General features: G+C 48.8%; 1 protein-coding gene across 1 annotated transcript in view; it reads left to right on the forward strand.

Moving 5' to 3' along the window:
• LOC100863339 (uncharacterized) overlaps positions 1-22188 on the forward strand; it is a 247090-nt gene that overhangs the window by 16827 nt on the left and 208075 nt on the right.

Here is a 22188-nt window from a genome sequence, read left to right on the forward strand (position 1 = left end):
ACGTAGGTCGTCGTCGGCAGACACGGCTTAGACCGCAGCCGCGGGTTACCGCCGGGGAAATTGGGGTAAGAAAAGGTAGCGGAGGGTGAAATTCGTCTGGGTATTGCGGCTTGGGGATCCCGCATTCTTGCCCGTAAATTGCGCTTCTACACCCTCGAGTGCCCTGCTAAAAGTGGGTTAGGGTCTTCCGTCTTAAATTGGGTTACCGGCTCCGTTCAAGGAGAATGAACCCCGAGGATCGGGTTTAACCGATTCCAATGTGCTGCTCTCTCGGCTTTAATCCGGTAGGATCGATTTAAACGAGGATCGCGCTCGTTTAAATTGATACGACGTTAGGAGGGAACGAATTTCGACGTTTGTTCCGCGAATTTCGCTCCTCGACGAGGGTCGGGAATAAGGGTCGGCGTCGAAATTCGTAGCGGTGTAAAGGAAGGAACGTCCATCCGCGTGGACGACGGTAGAAACTGGAGTGAAATCCTTTACGGCCATTAAAGATGACGCTGGGTGGAAGGCCACGCACACATAGGCACGTACACGGGTCAAAAATCTTAGACGAGCTCTCTGGGTTTAAAACTAAAAGCATTCCTCGCGATTATTGACAAGGGTAACCTGCCTCGGCTTCGTGTTTCACAGAGATCCAACAGCCCCCTTCCGTCCCTTTTGCCCCCTCCCCCCTGTTCTCTCCCCCCAGGCCCGTCCACTTAAAAGCATTCTCCTGAATTATTCACGCGACGCTAAGATCCCGATGCGCCCGGGAATTTCATTATTTCTTTTCTCGCGTTTTCATAACCTCTCTCGCGAAACATAAACGATAAACGAAAGGAGAGACTCGAAGTGGAAAATCTCGCGGACTCGCTCCGTTGATTCACTCCTTTTCACGCGATCTTTATCTTTATTTCTTTTGGAGAACTCGCGTCGAAAACTTGCTTCCTTCCTTCGAACTCCGTTCCGAGGGAGTGGAGTGTTCGAATTTATCTGTATGTTGTGGAACAGAGCTACGTAAATCGATGGGTTACGACGTTGAAGCCGTGTTTCGGCCACTCGATGCTCGAAAGATTGGCACGTTGCTCGAAGGGATGTCGGCGAATATCGGGCGGGGACAGTGCTTGAAAACGAGCGCTCGAACGAATGGAAATAAATCCTTTAGGGCGGACGCCTTCACTCTCGCTTGACGCCGTGCGGTTTCACGTGCAGGAAATCCCGAATAAATCCAAACAAACGCGCGGGTACAGCAGGAGGAGGATCAGACCTCGCCACCTACGATTTCGAAAGGGACGAGGTTTTATTTATAGGTGCTTTGACCGCGGCACATGGCATGGCACGCGCGGAATCACGCGTGTTTCCGTACAACCGAGGTGCACGCACCGGCGTAAATTATTTGGATAAGTCAACGCGTTATACGCCATCGCGTTTCCTCGAACCGTCCGTTTCTTTGACGAGGAGAAAAAAAGAAGGGGGGAGGGGGGAGAAAGAAAGGAAAAAGATCGCCAATCGACGATCGATCGCGACCACCGATCGCAAAGATAAGATAAGACGTATTCGTGCAATGATCGACAACGAGACGAGACGAGAAGATATATAATTACGCGTTTCACGATTTCTCCTTTCGGGATTAAACGAACGACCGGACGAAAATTCTCGAAACGGCCTCCTAAAAAGAGAAATCGAACCTTCCGATATTCAACCGTGTTTAAACTACGTGGGGCGGATTTGCTTTTTTTCCGTCTCCGCTCTTTCGATGGCACATTCGTTTAATGGCCGGCTAAATATTGACTCCCTTACTTATTATTCGGTTTGCCTGTGACCCGGTCACCCGAGTGTTTCGTTGTCCGTAAACCTGTCCGGTCCGGCCAGTGGAGTATATAGATGGAAAATGTACACTTGGCTCACGTACACGACTCACTTTTTACCATCGATTCGATCGTCTTTCGTATTCGATGACACGCACACGCCTCGATTCTCGTTTCATCTTTTTCAATTCCTTCTCTCGGATGAATCGTTCGCAAAGGCACGTGTGTTCCACGTCGTCCTTCGATGCATGGAGAGCGAGAGAGAGAGAGAGACGGAGGATTTACGGGTGGACGTTTTCGAGCAGTTGAAGAGCGATCCGTGTCGATCGCGTAACGAGGATCGCGACGCATGTAGTACGCTTCTCCATCGAGGCCTCCCCTCGTGCCAGCTGCCCGCTGGGTTGGCCAAATAAAACCAACGCGTTTTTAATGGACCGCGTGCACCCTTGGCGTGGTACTTGGCCGCGCCACCCATTCGCAGAGGCGTCCAGGGATCGGGGAACGAAAATATATCGGGAGCGGATGGCAACCATGGTGAGATCGCCGCTCCTCCGTTTTCGACGCGTCATATCTCTACGGATAATCGTTTCTTGCCGGGTGTAAAACGCGATTCCAAGCTTTTGTCCGCGCTTTTCGAGTGGGGCGGTATCGGTCGGAGAGCGGCCCAGGTATCGGGATCGATGCGGCCGACAGTGAGAAACAAAGCGAGAAGTCGGACGAAGAAAAAAAAATTAATTGAAATCAAACAGAGATTGGAGATCGGATTCGCTGGGATCGAAACGGTTTTTGGGATTGGACCGGTTTCAATCTCTGGACAGTTTGTTTCGGACGAGCTCGGAGGAAAAATCGGGAGAAATTTCGTCCGTGCATCTGTGTGGACACCGCCTAGATTCCTAGCAACAAGTGACGCGTTCTCCCGACACTATTACTCTCCTTTCCTGCTTCTCTTGGCCGCGCTCGTTTCTTCTCTTTTCGACCGCGAACACTATTTTTTCTCGCCATTTTTCCTTTGTCTCTCTCTCTTCGTCCGCTCGAATCCTCGTCCTTTTTCTTCGCGTTCTACAACGAAGGGGAGAAAGAGAGGATATCCTTGTTCCAAGGTTTAATCGATAACTCTCTCTTTTCCCCTTTTCCGTTTAATTCGTAGTCGCCTTGGTTCGAGGGTAATTGGTGCGTTTCGCCGAGTTGGTCCGCACGCTTTGTTCCGACCGAATCGTCGGCGAGAGGAGGATCTTGAACGGGTTGATAAGGGACGGAAAGAGGCGAGGAGGATTTAAGCCGGTGCGACGTTGCGTGGAAAGCGAGAAGGAGAGAAGTTAATGGATCCTGTGGGATGCTAATGGGCTGCTGCTACATCCGTACCACGCTCGCGCTCTGTTTACAGCCAAAGCCAATTACAGCTAATTCGATGGCTATTTATTAGCCGATTAGTCGGATCTGTTCGGGGGACTCGCTACCATTCAAGGCCGACTTTATGAACGATGCACCCTGGGACGCCGATGAAACCGAGAAAACTTGGCATCCGAACCAAAGTGGATCCGTATCTAAAACTCGAGACCCGTTCTTCTTCCTCCTCGTTTCTCGATAGATAGAAGCTATGATTCTACCGTGAATCGTGAATTCAGTCACGAAAAAAAGGTGGCTCGCGAAATAAACGCTCGTGAGGATTCGCGATTCTTCGAAGGGGGCGGCTTTTTGAAGCCGGCATTTCTGGAAATAATTTAGCCCGATTCGAAGTCGCTTTGTACCGTCCACGGGCCGCAATAAATGCCCGCTAATAGGTTTCGAGACTTGCTTCGAGTGGTCGAGGAAAGAAATCGAGGTGGAAGCTTAATATGGCTATTTTCTTTTTCTTCCCTCTCTTTTCGTTTTTCTTTCTTTCTTTCGTTTCACTTTTTTTTTCTCTCGATTTTTTCCCCCCACTTCTTCTTCTTCTTCTTCCTCTTCTTTTTCTCCGCCTTCTCCTTTCTCTTCTTTTTTCCTTTTCTTTTTTTCCTTTTTTTTGTTAACGAACACAGACCGCAGTTGCCTTGTCTGCGGCACGAGCACGAGCGAAACAATGCAATTAGTCGAACGATTATTGCTTTTGTACCCTCGAATCGACTGCGCGTGGCTTTGAAATTGAAGCATCGGGAACAGGCCGGTTGTCGTTTTTTCGGTTCCTTTTAAGCACTTTGTTGCATTTTCATGAATTTCATTCCGCCAACGTTTGAACTCCCCCTCCCATCCGCCCCCTGCTTAAACGATCTCGGCTCGTTCACCTTTTTCTTTTTCCCCTCCCGTTTCTACCTCCCTTTGTTTTTCCCTTCGTACGCTCAATTAACATTTAAAGAGAAACGTCGATAACTGATCGACCGACGGAGAACCACTGCTCTTCACTCTCCGTTAGATAAAGACGATTCTCGCATTACGTAAGATAAGCTTCGAATAAAGGAATCGGCGCTCGTGCTACGCTCTCTCCCTTTATTCTTATTCTTCTTCGAATAGCGCGAATCTCTGTGGCGAGCCAGAAGAGGGATAAACCGGACGAAGAGGAGAGGGAATTCGTTTAGGAATCCTCTAATACGACTCTAATACCACTGACTCGGTTAGCCGAGGCATTTATATTTCGCCGTCTTTTCCACGTCTTTAATACCCGACTCTCGACAGATAAATCGAAAGCATCGATTATTCCCCGAGAAAAGAAATGGCTGTTGCCATTGTTGTTATTATTGCTCAACCTAAGAAAAAAAAAAAAAAAAAAAAACTAAATCCTTCCGCGTTTATTATTCGAATAAATTCGAGGCGCAAGACGATCGAGACGGTGACGTTTCGTTTCTTCTTCCCAAGAAGAAATTTCGTCCAATTGCAATTTCTTCCAAGTATTCCTTCCCAAGAATTTTATCCTGAGACGGAATAAAGAATCTTCGGGGGGAGGAAAGAAAAACGACGAAAGTTTGAAAGTCTAGGAAGGAGGAGAGGAAGCCGCAACGGGACGACCCGGTGGAGGAGAGTCGGGTCGATTCGTCGGCCTGGAAAAAATCGGTCTTTATTGTTTTCGTTAGGCTCTTTCCACCTCCCCCCTCCCTCCCCTTTTGGGACCACCGCTCTTTCCCTATTTTTGGAGCTTTCCTCGGGAAGAGAGGACTCTAGATGGGAGGGGAGAGGTAACAGGAAAAGCGGAGAGTGGTGGTAATGGGTGTTGAATAATAAAGAGAGGCGACCATTCCCCGACGAATCACTTGGCCTTTCTTTATTTCCAGCCAACCCGCTCGATCCTGAGAGGAAATTAAAAAATTTCTCCCGTCACGTTCCGTGGAATCCTCCTTCTTCTTCCTCTTTCTCCTCGTTCCGCGATTTAATCGAGAGACAATAGTAATACGTCCCGCCGTTTATCCCGCCTCGACATCGTCGCGGTTGCGACGAGGTGTGGCTTTTTTTTTTTTTTTTATCGCTTCTCTCGACGAGAGAAGACTCGCCGTGCCGTGAAACTCGTTTCTTTCTACTGGCGGAATTTTCATCTCGGGGGATGAAAGATGTATCTTCACCTACACATTTCCCTCGTAAAACCTCGTCTGAATGTGCGATTGAACAACGCGAGCATTTTTTTCAAATCGAATCAAGAATCGCCGTTGAAATTAATCGTGGACAGATTATACACACACGTGTATAACGATTTATCTGGCTCGAAATATGAAAGAAAGGAAGAATAAGCAAATATCCATCCATGCGTCTCGACACATTTTCCTAATCGCAAATCGATGACCGGCCCACCCTTGTGCCGTGGATCTTGCAAGGGAAGAGAGGCGCGGCACCCCTTGAAGCCAAGCACAAAGGGACCAAAACTATATATCCGTCCGAGGTGTTTGCATAGGCCAGCTGTTGACGGCTAGCCCGAGGCCGCGAAACCTTTAACCATTCAACCCAATCAGTCTCTGGTCCCGTTCTTTTCCCGTTGATGAAAATTGAAGGAGAGAGAGAGAGAGAGAGAGAGAGGGAAAAGGCGACCTCCTTTGAACTCTCCTCTCTCCCCCGCGTTTTCACTCCTCGCCTCAAGAGTAACGTCGTTGGATGTTAAGAAAGATTGTTTGAGAGGAAGGTTAAACGGCCGGTTGGTCGAATGGGTCTAGAAGAAAATGGAAGTTTTCCTCTCCTCCTCCTTCATGGGATTTCTCGCAATTTCGAAGCACGCGACGAAACGCGGGAAAGGAGGGAAATAATGGGGCGTGGATGATAAACCGGCGTGGATCGCTTCCTCCTCTAATTAGGCACGTGCGTTAGGTATGCGGGGATCGGTTAACAATGGCTAATCCGCACGCATCGGTGCACGCACACGTAGAAAGGCCGGGCGGATACTCGCGGCACAGGTACTCGTGGCTGGTTCCGTGTAGGGTTCCGCGGATAAAGGAGCCCAGCAGCCATATGGCGCCGCTTGCTCTCTCCCCCTTTCTCTCTCTCTCGCCTAGAACGCCTCGATTCTCTGTAATGGCTTTGCGCACGCTGATTATACCCGCTACTTGGAAGCAGTGCACACCCGCGTGTGTGCACGTGGGTGGACATGCGCGTGATGTAATCGAGAGTGGATATCGATGGAGGAGTGCGGCGGCACCCTAAGCGGTACGAGAGGATCTCTCGAGAGCCACCTCCACTCCTCGAGACGGACCGTGAGCGCGTTGATCAGCGTTTCTCAAACTGTCTGCGAGATTCGAAGAGCTGGGGTTGGAGTTGGTTGAAATCTCTGGGAAAGGAGGATCTCTCTCTCTCTCTCTGTTTTTTTTTTAAAGATGACGACGAGATTTCAAGACGAAATCTCGATCTTTGGATGAGATTCTAAGCGGTGGAGCATTGGTGGATGGGCAACAGTCGTGAGAAAGGATTTTTGGAGGAAGAAGAAACGGACGAAGAAACGGAGTTGGTGGTGGAGATTAGAGATGAAAGTACATCCGAGTAATGGACGTGGCATCGTAATTCCTCCGTAGTAAGTAGTCGTTGGGGGGAAGGGTACTGGTGGGACAAGGAGAGCGGGGGAGAGGGCCAGACGTGACTATTCCAATGGCTGCATTTTGTCTTTTCACCAAGACAAACTTGCGCGCTCCGATGACAGGCTTCCTATTCTCTCCGCGCAGCTTCTTCTTGCGGCTAATCCGGAAAGTTTTTGGCCGGAGCCTCGATACAATGGATACACCGTCCGTGTTTTATCGTGGAAAAAAAAAAACCGCATTCGTTATCGCTGAATAAAAATTCGAACATTTCCCTCTCCCGGTTTCATTCGATTCGACGATATCACGGTAAATGGGAGAGGGGAAAAAAAAAAAAAAAAAGAAATCCTCCCAAGAATCCGAGAGGAGCGTTAATCGGGAATATAAACGGAATAGAGATACGCGTGCGCGTGTCTATTTATTCTACGTGTAACGTATCGTTTACACGCGAGAAATTGAAATTGGTCGGCAGCTCTACGTAATTCCATTATCGAGATCTTTTTTTTTTTTTTTTTTTCCCCCCGACCGCGGTAACGGCCGGTTTCTCGTTTTCGCTGCAAGTTGCATCGAACGCGTTTTCATCGAGCGTGCGAATTCGCTGTAGATGGATGAAACACCTCCATTATTATTCACGGAGCCGATCAACGGAGCAGACAACATCGCGGATGTTTCGCGAATAACAATTAGTCAAGAGGGATGGAACTTAACTTAAATACAGGCTTAATGATTCACAAACAACACCTCCAACTTTTTCAACCGTTTCCGTCCCGTTCAATTAGTACCCGTTCTTCCTTCTCGCTTTCTTAACGAACACGTTTTCTTAACGAGTCGCAACGAGTCGAAATCAGCGTTGAGCTGACCGACTACTTTTCCAATTGGATCGAGATGATGGAAAAAAAAAAAAAAAGAAAAATCGGCCGAAGCGAAACGATAATTTCGAATTTCGAACACGAATTCGTCTCGTTGTCCCCCCTTCGAAATTCCATTCTCCAAATTTTCCTCTATATACGCACGTGTCGCGCGGGATTTCGACACGAATACTGCTCCACTTTACCGAAATCGCGCCAACGAAACGAAATAATGGCACGTCGTTACGTATCGATCGAGGAATCGCAGCGTACCGACGACTGCAATAATCCGACCGATCGATCCGATTCTTCTATTTTATTTTTTTCGCCGATCACCCCTCCCCGCGAATCATTCCAGCCGCGTATTCAAAACATTTCGATGAATTTGAAATTCGATCACGTTCGACGATCGAGCGCGTGCACGGGACGTTATCGCGCGAGCCGACGATCCTCGAATACGATCGGATGTAACGGGTGCATATTTATGGGGGAGGGGGAGAATACGTCCAAGTCGTCATCGCCGATAAATGAACGGAGTGACGTTACACAAGGCCGCTAGTCATCAATATTTCATTATTCGTTTCGGTGGGTGCAACAAGCGAAGGGAATCATCCCCCCACGGGATTCGCAGCGACTGTCGTCGATCGGGCGCGCCTCCTTCCTTATTTCGTTAATCCGACCGGGATTCGTCCGTCCGATGATTCATATACGCCGTTAAATCGAATTTCGAATTTTTCCTCCTGGGCCTGGGACAGGTCGCCGTCCATAAATTGCCCAAACGCGACGACGATAACGGCGAAGCCACGACCACGACGTTTTCGTGAGCGATACGTGGAGGAATTTATTGGGCCATAAGGTATTGGAGAATATCGCGGCAATTTAGTGGCAATAAAGACTACTTTGTGGCTCCGGCCACAAGTCATCCGTTCGCCGCTGTAATCGTAACGACGCCTTCTTAGGGGAACGCGCTTTAGTTCTTTCTCCTTTTTTTACATCTTTGACGCGCCCGACAACGGATGGATCTGTTCCGATCAACAGGCCGACGAACGTAATTCCCTCGTACGAGAGAGATCATCCTTTATCGCGACGACACAGTTACCACAGTTATCATAAACGTCGCGCGCGATGTTCGATCGCGACTCCTTAAAAATCCGCCTCGATTCCACGCCACTGCTGTGCGCCACGCGCGTTTCCCTTGGCCAGCTTCCCCGCCTTCCATCGTTTCTGCGTTCCACCGCGATTCAGCGGCACGATTTAACGAGGCATGAGTTAATGCCAACGTCGTGTTTCGCGCGTTTATAAACCTGTGTAACCTCGAGTTGCACAGCGGGTAGACCACACGGGCGCCCGCCAACAGGTATACAACGCACACAGACGGATAAAACGCGCGTCAGGATCGCGCCTACTACTACAACTACTGCTACGCCAATGTTACACGTGCCTCCATCAAATGCCGTAATTTCTGTAGACGGTCTCAACCCGCGCTCTCGACGAGGATCTCACTTTTGAAATACAAACTCTCTCTCTCTCTCTCTCTCTGCGTGGAGTAGTCGCGCTGGCGCTGTCACGTCGTGTCGACTCCTCCGCCAGCCTTGCTAATTCGGCGCGCTCTCTTTGTTGGCCTGGTTATTTATCGCGATTCTTCTCCACCGCGACGGAGAGAAATATTCCTCTATAAATATGGACGGGGCGCGTGATAAGTTTGATTCCCCTGCGCAAGGGGTCGGTGTAATGGGAAGACGGGATGATTCGAAAGTTGACGAACAAGCTCTTCTCACCCCCTCTCTGTTGGTTGGAATTCCGCATATTCTCGCATGCACAGATTTGTTCGACCGGCAAAGCGGAAGTGGATTTTCCCCTCTAAGGGCAAATGACGTCTGGGAAAATCGGCGTGACGCGATTTACTTTGGAATTTAATATTTAAAGATTCGAATTTTTTTAAAGGAAGGGAAGGGGCGGTTCTCTCTCTTTCTCTCTCTCTCCGAATGGGACGGAATACTCGAAATCGAGGGGGCAAGAGGAACTGTCCCTCGACATTCTTGGAATTTGTCTTTCGTTGTTTGTATTCGTTTCACGTTTCAAGTTTTCCACCTACCTTCTCTCTTATTTTCTCTCCTTATTCATCCCCTTTTCATCCTCTTAAATTTCTCTCTCTCTCTCTCTCTTTCCTTCCTTCTTTCCTCGAAAGAAAAGAAAATTTCGAGAACACGCTTATTTCTCTCTCCGGCTTTGATCGGAACGTGGTGAGAGATATTTGAAATATCCCGAAGAGGATGGACGGAGGAACGTCTCCCCCTTACTTTCGGCCAATTAAAATGTCGCGAAAGTTAAGCGTCGCGATACATCCTCCTCCTCCTCCTCCTTTCACGATTTTATCTCGTTATCCGGTGTTTCTTTGCCGAATATCTCCTCGCGAACGAGATTTTACGCGAAAACTGTCGGCCGCGAGAAACTTTTACTCCCCGCTATATTCAATTACAACTTCTTCTTCCTCCCCGTTGGCGAGAAGTTTTTCGAAAATTTTTCCACGCGCTCGGTCAAAAGTTTCCGTGGTGGAAGCTTCCCCCCCCCTCTCTCTCTCTCTCTCCTTCTTCGCACGAGGAGGGTTCGTGGCCTTGACGTGAAACGCGGCAGAAGATAGAAACGCGTCGGAGATATCCTCTCCGGTTTCCGGTGTTGGATCTTCCCGTTCACGCGACGTTGAGCCGAGCCGAGTGGAGGAGGCTAGAATGTGGAGCACGGTCGAAAGACGAGAAAGCATCGCGTGCAAAAGGAAAGGAAGACGGATAGAGAGAGAGAAAGGAAAAAAGGAGAAAAAAAGGCGCGGAGAACTCTCTGTGCAGTTACGTAGCGTCTCAAGGGTGCACTTGAATCGCATCGAAGGGAGCGCGTACGAGAGACGCGTGATGATACCCCGGGATTGACGAGAGTGTAACAACGGGCAGTGCTGCACGATGGATGACGAGTCACCGCTGGCTGTATCAACCGCTGGTTCGGGATAATGTTTAGCGATCGGTCGACGAGAGCCAAGATACGCAGGTGTAAATAGCGAGGGAGAGATGGAGAGAGGAGGGGATAAACAGTAGAGAGAGAGAGAGAGAGAGAGAGGCATTGTCGCAAATTCCACCAGTTCTACCCTCGTTTCACCGCCGTCTCTCTCTCTCTCTCTCCTCTCGTTGTCTAGTGATTGCGTGCTTTGATCTCTGTAATCATCAGACTCCTCCCTCCGCTGTCTCACGTCGGGAAGGTCGCCCGATTTAAGTTCTCGTCATCTCGTTCGGCCTTCCTCTCGATGCTTTTCGGAACCCCTCCTTCGAGCTCGTCGCTCGATGATGTCCAGGCAAACGCTTCTCGTCAGACGAGAGCAATAATAACGGTTCTTGACTGTACTTGGCGATAATCAATCTCCCCTCTCCATCGCCACTACCATCCAGGGATCTTGAAAAGTCAGTGGCATTCTTTTTCTTCCTCCTCTTCTTCTTCTTCTTCTTCTTCTTCTTTTTCTCTTCTTCTTTTTCTCTTCCAGTTTTTCTTTGCATCGACGGTGTTCACCGGCGACGAGAAAGAGCGAGATCTCCTTTCTTCTTTTTTTTTTTTCTTTCTCCTCCGCCTCCTTCTCCCCGCGAGAGGTTGTATATTTTATTCGAGCAGCGAGACTCGTCGCACACTGCAACTGGGTTAACGAAGACGCTTTGAAAAAAATGTCGAGCAATTTATCCGGATATTCGAGCGGAGAAAGAGACTATCTCGTTTAATTTCAACGATCGCGAACTCCGCGTCTGAAGTTGGAACCTTTTTAACGTTCCGTTTGAACGGTTGGCGAGCCTCGTTTTCCGTTTCGCGATGCATTTCATTTATTTCTCGAGAGATCCCCCCTCTCCGTGGATATAGGATACGACACAGATGTCTTCGCCTCGTACACGAACCGTCCAATATTTATTAATTTAATTTTCAGCGCGATCGAACGGCAACCGAGTTTTTCCTCCAACGTTCGGGAGAGTGCTCGAAATACAGGGACAATAGCTGTGGAAAAGGAAATATATTTCTCTTCTTCCTTCGCGGAAACGAGCCTAGCAACCGATCCGTTCGTCCCCGAATTCGAATGGTGACGACGCCAGACGACGTTTCATTCATCCCCCGTATTACTATCCGCATTAGTATCTGTTTCCGAGGAGGGAATAGACGAATTAATTATGCAGTTTCGTTGCAGGTTCATTACGTTAAGCACCGATTATACATTTTATCCCCCTTCCCCCTTTTGTCGTTAATTTACGAAAGATTCGCACGGTTCATTTTCCTCGTCGAAAATAACGTTTCCTCCTTTATCGCCCTCGTTAAAAAAGTATAATTAATCGAAACGCGCGCGCACGATCGAGGCGCGACTCTCGTTCGCCACCGGTGGCGGCCCATTCCGAATAAATGAATAATTAATTAATTTAAGCCCAAGGAGATGGGAGGAGGGATAGAGAGAATCGAGGGTAATGGAGGGCTTAGGATGGCAACCTAACCGGAAAGGGTTGAAACGACAACAAAATGGTCAAACTCGCGCCGTAGGAAAACACGGCAACGGTGTACAGAGGCGCGTGAATCGGCGCGGAGGCCAATTTAAATGCAGATCGAGGTTTAAACGCGACCAACGTTTCGAACACATGAGGCCAACCCCACCCTCTCCAACCACCGGCCCCTTCTCTTCCCATTTTCACCCGCGGTAATGCTACCGCTGGGATTTTAATCGTGAATTTCCACCCGACCCGATGCTCTCCCCATTTTCCGTCTGCTGATCCCCGTCTCTCTCTCCCTCCCTCCCTCCCTCCCTCCTTCCATGCTAATTGCCGATCGCCGTCGACTTTCTTCGTCGTCTAATATTCGCGAGACACGTTCGTTGTAGAATTGGATGGAATTGGAGAGGAGAGGGGAGCGCCTTTGTCCTTCGAAACGACAAATTGAAAGGATGGACCGTGGCATTGATTTGGGGTAGTGTCTCGGCTTATGAATATTCACAAATCGTGCGTGTCGTCGCTACGTGACGCATATATATATATATATATTCGCCGGCAGCTGACACCTACCGAGAAAAAGACAGGGTAGGGAGAGGAGATTAAAGGCCGGGGAGAAGGAGGATGATAATAGATAAGGGTGGTCGCGTCTTGCCTATCGCGTTCGTCTCGCGTTACAGGATGGGGGAAGGGGTAGAGGGAAGGAGAGCATAAGCGATAATCCGCTTATACTCGACAGACGGATAAACTGTTTATTATTGCTCCGCGGCTCGAGCTGGCGTCTGTATATAAGAAGTTGAACCGTTAGGGGGGAAAGGTTCGATATCAGTCAGTCAGTCAGTCGGCGAGTCAGCAACCGCTTCCTTCTCCTCCCCTTCCCCCTCCCCACCCTCTGTCGATACCGCAAAATCCATTTTCCCTCGAAAGGGACGAGAGAGGAGAGGATCCGATCCGTGGAAGGGATTCCGCGAGGATTCGCTCGGCGTAATCCAGTTTTATTACTTTTCAGTCAGCGCGGGGGAATAAAAGAGATATTTCCCACTTATCCAGGATTATTTCGGAGTTAATATCTAACGAAGGAAAATAATCGTTGCGGTGTATCTCGCTCAATCGTGCACGGTGTATAATTCATCCCGCCCTTTCCCATCCCCACCCTCGTTCATTCGTTTGCCTTTCTCCGCATAATCTCTCCGCCACTGGATTCCCCATTCGCACGGGTTTCGAGTTGTTCCCGTTTCTCGTTCGCTGCGAATCTTTGCGACGAATGCGTGGAGAATATATGGGGAAAGTTTGTTGGACGAGTGTGGACGAGGCGAGGGACGGAATCGCGTCTTCCGCGATCGAATGATAAATTTCGAATGATTCGAGGTCGAGGGGATGCTTTCTATCTAATAATACCTGCCAGATGGCCGGCCAGATTTCTGTCAGACTGGATCTTTCGAACCGTGTCTAATTCCGGAACAATATTAGCGCCGAGAATATGTGGAATATCGGAGATCGTTTCGACCTCGTTTCTATCGACTCGTTCGAGCACAGTTCGAGAAATTCAATTATTTCTTCCGATTCCTTTGTTCGGATTCACCTTTTTTCGAACAGGTGCAATTGCAACACACTGTCCCCCTTGGTTAAAATATACACTCTTTTCTTTTATATCTTTCGAATATTTCATCGACGAAACGAATAATAATAAAGAGAGAGAGAGAGAGAGAGAAGGATGCCGAAAGATCATTTCGATTAACGAATTAGTGTTAGTAGAGGAGAATGTATGTTTATCGGCGGAAGATTACGAATCCGAGCAATTTGTTTATTTGAAAGATAAGCTTGCTATCGACAATTAAAAATAATCCTCGAAAAAAAGATATCGAATCTCGGTCGAGTAAACGAACGATCGGCGGGGAAGACGGAAGAGATATATTTTCGCGCGAGCGGATTATTGCGGTTTAACGGTCGTGATTAAATTATCCTCGATTTATATCTTAATAAACGCCCCCGGGGCAAGGAGAACGGCGGGCTTCCACGCGGCCGGAAAGACGGGACACGTATAAATTTATGGCGACCCGGTTGTAAAGATATTCGCGCGAGTAACGAGTCGGCGAATCGCGCGCGAGGCGTGTTCCACGACGCGCCACGATAGATAATGCGACGACGGGGTAATGGACGACGTCGTGATTAAACGACCCCTCCCCCCCCGTGCCATTTTGATCACCGTGGACAACTTTAAAACGAGCGATCGTGCACCGATCGATATTCGAGCAGGTAAGCCGGACCTGTGTCTCTCTCTTTCTCTGTTTCTCTGTAAATTGACACATTTGTGCCGACAATTTTGCCCGACGAAAGAAGACGATCGAAAAGACGCGTAGATGGTTTGTTACCGGTGACGGGGAAAATTTATGAATGGCCGTGGTTGGGTCAACATATAAAGTTGCTTCCAAGTTGATCGATCGTAACAGTTATATAATGACGGCAAACAGTCGAGGTTTTGTATCCGTGAAAAATATCCGGATCAATTGTGATGTTAACGATGATGGATAAACGAAAAGCCGTTTAACCATTTCGATCAGTATCGTTGCTTATAAAGTATCGCTTTATATATATAAATCACTTTACACACCGGGATTAGCAAAGATCTTACCGTTAGATCCTCCTTTCGTCGAAACGTGTATCTTAAATATACGAGTAGCTAAATTTATTACGCATTCCGCGAGTTGTTAGAGATTTACACGCGGCAGTAAAATTTAAGATAATAATACAGCAATTACGACAGAGAGAGAGAGAGAGAGAGAGAGAGGGACATCGACGGCAAAGATTAAGAGAGGACTTGGCCGGTGATTCACGAACGGTAGATAAAAAAAAAAAGAAAAAAGAAGCGAAAAAGAGACGCGAACGATTTCACTTGGCACATGCGCCAACGAAACGACGAGAATAGGGTGGAGAGGGGAAGAGAGAGAGAGAGAGAGAGGCTCGTCGAGTCGGTTAATGGTCGGGGGTTGACAGAAATGCGATTAGACGTTCTTGACGCAAAGAGGTTCGTGATCCTCCGGCCGTGGAACCTGTTGAGAGACGATTCGGACCACTCTTTCCTCTTATTCTCCTATTCTTCGAGTTTTCCTCTCTCGAAGAAGAAACGATTCCTCGATTCGTTTATCATTATTCCCTTCTCCTCGTCTCCTCTTTTCGACTCCCTCCTTGATTCTGAAACGCAGAGAGAGAGAGAGAGAGAGAGACAACAGCTAGCCTGAAAAGATATTATTCGCGCGCTTTCTAATTAAGTCGAGGAACTTTGAACGAGACGTGGCCGACGAGGCGGAAGAAAACGCGGCTCGTCACGGATGGCGGATGGTTAAAGCGAGCATCGCTAATTCTTCTGGCCCCTTAGGAAACGTGCGTAACGGGTTGCCGGTTAAACACAACACGCGGCTCGAACGCGAAAAGCGCGTTGCGTTTGTGCGCGAGGAAAGGGGAGGATCGTAAACGAATAATCACAAAAGGTAGGGGAGAAGAAAGCAGGTGGTGGCGCATCCCATGCTAGATTCACAGTTACCTCGCTCTGGCCGAGCGGTAAGAGTCGAATGCGAGACGCGTTAGAAAGAGGAACGGTTGGCCGTTTTTGCACCTTCGTTTTTCGAGCTTTTTCCAACGGACGGGGTGACGTGAATCTTCGTTAGCAGCTCTCCTTCGAGTGTGGAAAACAAATGTTATATATCGATTAAATCAAGATGATGATATTCGTGGAATAAAATATGAACTCGTCTTCTAGAACTTCGTCGAGCGAAGGAGAAACGAAGGGACGAAAGTTGTACGCGCGCAATTTTTCATCGGATCAATGGGCACGGGGGAAGCGGTGTGCGCGATTAGCAATTTCGCTCGTGCGCCGGGAGAGATGATGGCCTCCTTGCCTTTGTACCCCTCGATGATCTCTATTTTTCGCACCCCCGACGGAACCCCACAGGCTGTGAGTCAGAAGTCATACACGCGCGTATAAATGGGGGGAGGGAGGGGGGGATGGTTGGGCTGATTCGGACTGCCGCTTCGCCCCGTCAGCTGAGTTATGGCATCCATAACTAGCACCTACGTCTTTCATTAACCCGCCCATTGTCGCGTGTACTGCGACCGCGTCGTTAAAGAGGGGCGAGAGGAGGAGAGGAGGGGGGGGGGAGGGATCGAAAGGGGGAGAAGAGACACCTATTTGTTTTTGCTCCGCTCCTCGTATTTGCCCGCCATATGTCCCGCTTTCTACGTACGTACGCGCGCGAAACAACGATCCCTTTCTTTCCGAGAGATGGAATACCTCGTGGATTAAGCGAGTTAAGTGAGCGGTTCCCTCGACGACAAACAATATCAATCATGATCGCAGCGGTATTGGATACTGCCAAGGGACGGGGACGTTTCCTCGTTCGATTCGAAGAAGAAGAAGAAGAAGGAGCGAAATGAATCCTGATCGACGAGACGATCTGTCGGATATAGCAGACGTGATATCAACGTGCGAACATCTGGGACGAGACGCGCGTTGCACGCGTCGTAATAATCGCTCTTTTTCTTTCTTTCTTTCATTCTTTCTTTCTTTCTTTTTCTCGTTGGAACGAGCGTAAAATATCGCGGAGGGATGGGATTAATCGCTGCGACCTTGGCGCGCCGATACGAATAAAAGGAAGGGAATAATCCGAGGTGGGCGCATCGCGGTGTTAACGGGACGGGAGTCGAGGCGGTTCAATTTCAATGGTAAATTTTTCTACTTTATTTTATAATACCCGCTGCTCGGCTCGGCTCGGTTTATTAAAATGTTTTTATCCGACGACGGGAGAACGGTTTTGGTTTCGGTTCTCGAGAGCCAGCTACCGCTACGTTTCGAACCACTGCTATAGTTTAACGCGCACTGTCTACTAACTGCGCCCAAGTGGTGCACCGACAGAAACAGAGAGAGAGAGAGAGAGAGAGAGAGAGAACTCGCTGGGGAAAAAAATGCACGAGTAGCAAACGCCCGCGCCCTGGCAAATTTTTCGCCTCGCCTCGCCCCCTCCCCGCCAAATTACTTCTTTGCCTTGTTTTTTCCATCGTTAGTGCGTGGACTTTTGGTCGATAAGCGAGCGAAACGCATCGCAGGGTAAACAGGAACCTTTCCTCTCGCCCGGGCCGAGAATTTTTTCCCCCTCTTTTTTTCTCTTCTTTTTTTTTTTTTTTTTTTCTTGCATCCCGACTGCGCCCCGTAAAAAATTCACCGCCGTCCGATTTTCGAATTCACCGCTTTCAAAGCGGCAAAGTTGGCGGTCGGCAAATTTATCGAAAATTAATCGAGGACGGTTTTGTCTTTCCGGTCGGCGGGGGGAAAAATATCGGCGGAATCGTTCGAGAGGTTTGGCTTTTTTCTCGCCGGCGCGGCGCCGATTTTATCAGCGACATCCGCTGAAATTTCTGTTTCGCGGTCGAGGCGTGGTGTGAGTTTTTAAAAAACCGGGGAGGGAAGGACGACGAGTGGAGACGCGATGAGATACGTGGCGGGGGTGTATTTTTAGCGCGCAAGCTTTGGCGCGTGGGTGGGCCGCCCGGTTTTTTCAACGTCTGCTAAACACCGATCCGAAGATAAACTAATTTGTCCCGGATTTATAAAGTTCGCCCCGTCCTGGCGAAAGTGATACATAGATCGTTTATACGTTTCTATATCTAAACAAACACGGGCTAAATCACGTATGCGCGCAAATATTGTTCGCATCCTTGTTTGCTTTGCCGCCCTCGATCGATCGAATTATTCTAAACGGGTCAGTTTGATTTAAATTACCACTGTTTCTTCGCATAAATTTGTACGTTCGGGAAACGTTTGAATTTCGTTCAAATTCTTTCTTCGATTCTTTCCCTTTTCGATTCCCGTTTCTCGATCATTGGTCATCGATTCGATGGTTTCGCGGTGCGAGGGACGCGGAGGAGAGAAGGGCGATATTTTCGACGCCATTTTGGATGGTGAACCATGTGAACGTAGCGGACCGGTCGCATGTGCGGGACACGAGATGAAAAAGCCCTTTGCACCTACGTTTCGGTTGCATACGGTTTCATCGTATCGCTTCTATGATTAATAGGAATCGATGGATCGTCGAGGACAAAGCGAAATATACCCTCGATAAATTTCCCTCGTCCCCCCCTCCATTCCTGCAAAACAAGTTTGCTCGCGAACAAGGAAATATCTTTTATCCCGTCCACGCTTTTTTTTCCGTTCTCGCTTTTCCTCGTCGTTGTACAACACCCTATCCAACAAATGACGCGAAAAACGTTTCGATCCGTCAATCGCCTCATTATCGCCCCATCGAATCGAATTAATCGATCGAGTCGGTGACAAATGTAAATAAATCCGGACGCGGAGAGAATACACGATCAGAGGCGAGAACGATATATCGAATATATATATATATACGGAATATAGAAGGAAAAAAAAATTGGATACGAATGAAGGAAAATATATTTCGCGAACGAAATAAATTACTAGAGGATAGATTACTCGATACTTTGTATGGGTGTATGAAGAACAATATTGTTCACGGTGCGTGAGCGGAAGCGTGAAACGACGAGGATTTCCGTAATTTCAATAACGCGCGCAACTTTCTACGCCGATTCGACTTTAATACACCGTAAAAATAATTACTACCGCGGAAATGGATGGCGATGGAGGGGCGCCAAGAGTTGAGAAGAAAACGCGATATCGCGATGCGAGGAGGGCGCATTCATCGGCTCGCGAAGAGATCCTCTTCCCGTCGTCGTCGTCATAAGGGACGAATTTCGCTACCTTCTCGATGCGATACATTGTCCCGTGATACACGCATTCCCGCCCGAAATATATCCCGCTTCATTTTTCTTTCCACGAGTGTATTTTCCCTTATACACGTATATCTCTATATACCAATGCCAACTTGGACTTTCGCCCCTCTCCCCTCCGCATTTGTCGAGTAGGCGTTGTTATTGTGTTACAACCGGGATACAACGGGTTTCGAGATGCCTATACCGTGCCGTACCACGCGGAATCCCGGGCAAACGTGATTATTTTTCGCAATTTGCTAAGCAGATGCTCCCATTGTGCTCGGCTCCTGCCGTGGCAGGAGTTTGTTTTCCTCGCACCCTTCCCCTTTTCTTCTTTTCCTCCGACCTTCTCTCTCTCATCGAGCCCTCGTCTCGCCGTGTCGACCAGGATTTTTTTTTTCCTTTCTTTTTTTCTTTTTTCCCCTCCTCTTTTCACCTGTGCACACGTCGTCGTAGTCGTCGTCGTCGTCGTGCACGAGCTCGCGTTTATTCGCGAATATACACACCAGCCTTCCCCGACCGTGTCGCACGACACCCCACCGTTTCTAGACGATGGTTGATACACCGGCCGAGAGAGAGAGAGAGAGAGACGCGCGAAACCACGCACGGCCGGGGGCTGCATATTTTAACCAACTTGTCGCATTGTCTTGCCGAGGAGAGAGAGAGAGAGAGAGAGAGAGAGAGAGAGCGCCCCCGCTATACACACATCGAGAAATAATGATCGTCGACCCAACAGCATTCCGCTCCTCCATCTATTCTTTGCGAGAGGGCAAAGCATCCGTGACAACAATGTTGCGCCACGCTCGAAAGATTACGCGAACCGTGTCCTTTTCTTCCTTCGATTGTCATCCCTCCCCCGTCGAGGTGCCCTCGCAAGAAGGGGTGAAAACCTCGCGGATCGCTTCCAGCCTTCTTTCGCGGGATATCCTGTTTCTGTTTACGCCGAAACGTTGAGGAGGGGAGGAAGAAGGGAGTTCGTTGTTGCGCTTTGTGCTCCCTTCGTCCGTGCTTCCACGGGTCGTTCGAGCCGATGGATCATGGTGTAACGAGGCTTGGAACGAGGAACGAGGAGAGAGAAGAAAAGATATCGGGCGGTAAAGGGATGGCGAAGGATCGGTGATGATTAAAAGCGATAATTTCGCGTTCGGAATGGCTCCCATTGAAAGTCGATATCGGTCCTCGTAATTTTCCCAGATGTCTGCGCGTATCCTTCTCTCCTTCGTTTCTCGGCCGATTCGAAAGCATCTCGAAACGCGGCCGTCGGGAAGACGGGAATATCGCATCGATATTGGCCCGCATAATCGAGTCGCGTTCGGGCTTAACGAGCTCATTGTGTTGTCGTTGGCTCGCATCGAAGCGAGTCCATCGCGGATCCGTTCGAGGATTTGGTCGGATTCGATCGATGGATAATTTTCGAAATCGTGTCGATGCGTTGTCGAGACGCACACCTGTTTGCGCCCTCTTCCTTCTCCGCTTGATTTATGAGATCCACCGATGACAATCGAATCGTGTTCCCTCCCCCTCTTTCTCCTTACCCGCGAGAGGAGAACGAAGAAGAGATTGGAATCGACTTGGATTGAACTCGATTGACTCATCCTGTGTCCTACTTGCGAGCAATAAGGAAGAAGCCGCGTTCCAGAACTCGCGTCGCTCTAATTCGCGCCACTTCAATTTTCGTCTCGTAATTTCATCAACGTAATTTATTTATTTCTTTCTTTTTTGTCGTTTTCATATACCCTGCTCCATTTTTCGATCGAATCACGTTGGTTGTTGCAAAAAAAAAAAAAAAGGGAACGGTGGTTTCCATCCATCTTAACGATACGCATGAAAAAGCTGGGCGGAAGTTGGCGAAAGGTGGTACTTGTTCCGCAAGAGCGGTTAGATCGCGGAGCCGACGAATTTCGAAGAATGGATCTCCCGACGAGGGCGCATCACGAGTATACCGCTTGCCTCCTGAAGGAGTTTACCTTTTTTTTCCGACTCATCTTCAACCCCCTTTTTCGCGATACGTTATGTTTTCCCGAAACGTTGGTTCGAACGAAGGGGTTCAGGAAGCGGCCAACTTTAACCCCTTTTCTTCTTCCTCGTCTTCTCCTCTCTCTCTCTCTCGAGGATCTTTTGAAGCAACCGCGATTTCGAGTCACGGTTGAGAAGGTTCGCGAGCACTTTCGAACGGTCCCTTTCTTCGAATTCCCTTTCCCTCGTAGAGAGAATCGCGACGACGCTTCTTCCCTCGCCACGAAATTCTCTCTCTCTCTCTCTCTCTCTCTCTCTTTCTCTCTCTCCGTTTAAAAAAATCCCTCGCGTGGATCTCGATCTCGAGAATTCGAGACGCGTGTAAATATCGACGAGGAGAACTGGTGGCTGGCAATGGTGCGGTAAAACGAGAAGGGGGAAAAAAGGAGGAAAGGAAAAAGGAGATAAGAATCGAATCGAATGGATGCTGCGTCAACGAAGGGAGGAGAAATTGCGGGGGAGGGGGAAGCGCGGGCGTCGCTTTGGTGGTTTCAGCCCGACGCTGAAAGCGCTCGTTGAAATGGCAGTCTGACGTTACTGCGCCTATCATTAATTGAAATTCCGTTACGCGAATGGCACGACGGTTCCTCGCGCGGAAGCATCTCGGGGATACACGGTCGGGAGAGTATACCAGACTCTAGACTCTATCGTTTTTATCGTGGTAAATTAGCGATGGTATGCGCTTAATTAGGAACACACTCCGGTATTCGTGTTTCGCTTAACGCGAACGCGTTGTGTTTCTCCTTCCTTCCTTTCTTTCATTCTTTCTTTTTTTTTTTTTTTTTTTTTTACCCAACGGAATATCGGTTGTGAAAATAATTGGACACGGCTTATTGTGTTGAACTCGCGGCGACGCGTTGAGAGCGCGTTGAATGTAGCGCGGGGAATTAACAACGACGCAATGTTCGAATAACGCGGCGATTATTAAGAATGGGGCGCGGAAAAAAAGAGAAACGAAACTTTGGACGGTGGCGTGGTGGTGATTGTCATCGAACGCGCGAACGCGAATCGAGGAAAATAATTGAAAAAGGTTGGAAAGAATCGAATGGGATTCGGATTCGTGGATCTTTGTCACGCGCTCGACGCGCTCTCTCCGCGATTTTCTCGTCTCCTTTCTACTCGCTCTCTCCTCTCCTCTCCTCTCCTCTCCTCTCTTCTCTCTGTGCGCGCGACTTTCGGGATCGCTCTTTCGAAGTTCACCGGCAAGTTGCCTGTGATGTCTGGCCGGCGTTGCGAGCCACAAGAGAAAATGCCACTTTTGTGTCCCGGTTACTAATGCGTCTCGTAATAATTTCGTTTT

The sequence above is a fragment of the Apis florea genome, unplaced genomic scaffold (assembly GCF_048593485.1).
Source record: "Apis florea isolate Af1SG1 unplaced genomic scaffold, ASM4859348v1 contig_2293_pilon, whole genome shotgun sequence".
Lineage (NCBI taxonomy): Eukaryota > Metazoa > Arthropoda > Insecta > Hymenoptera > Apidae > Apis > Apis florea.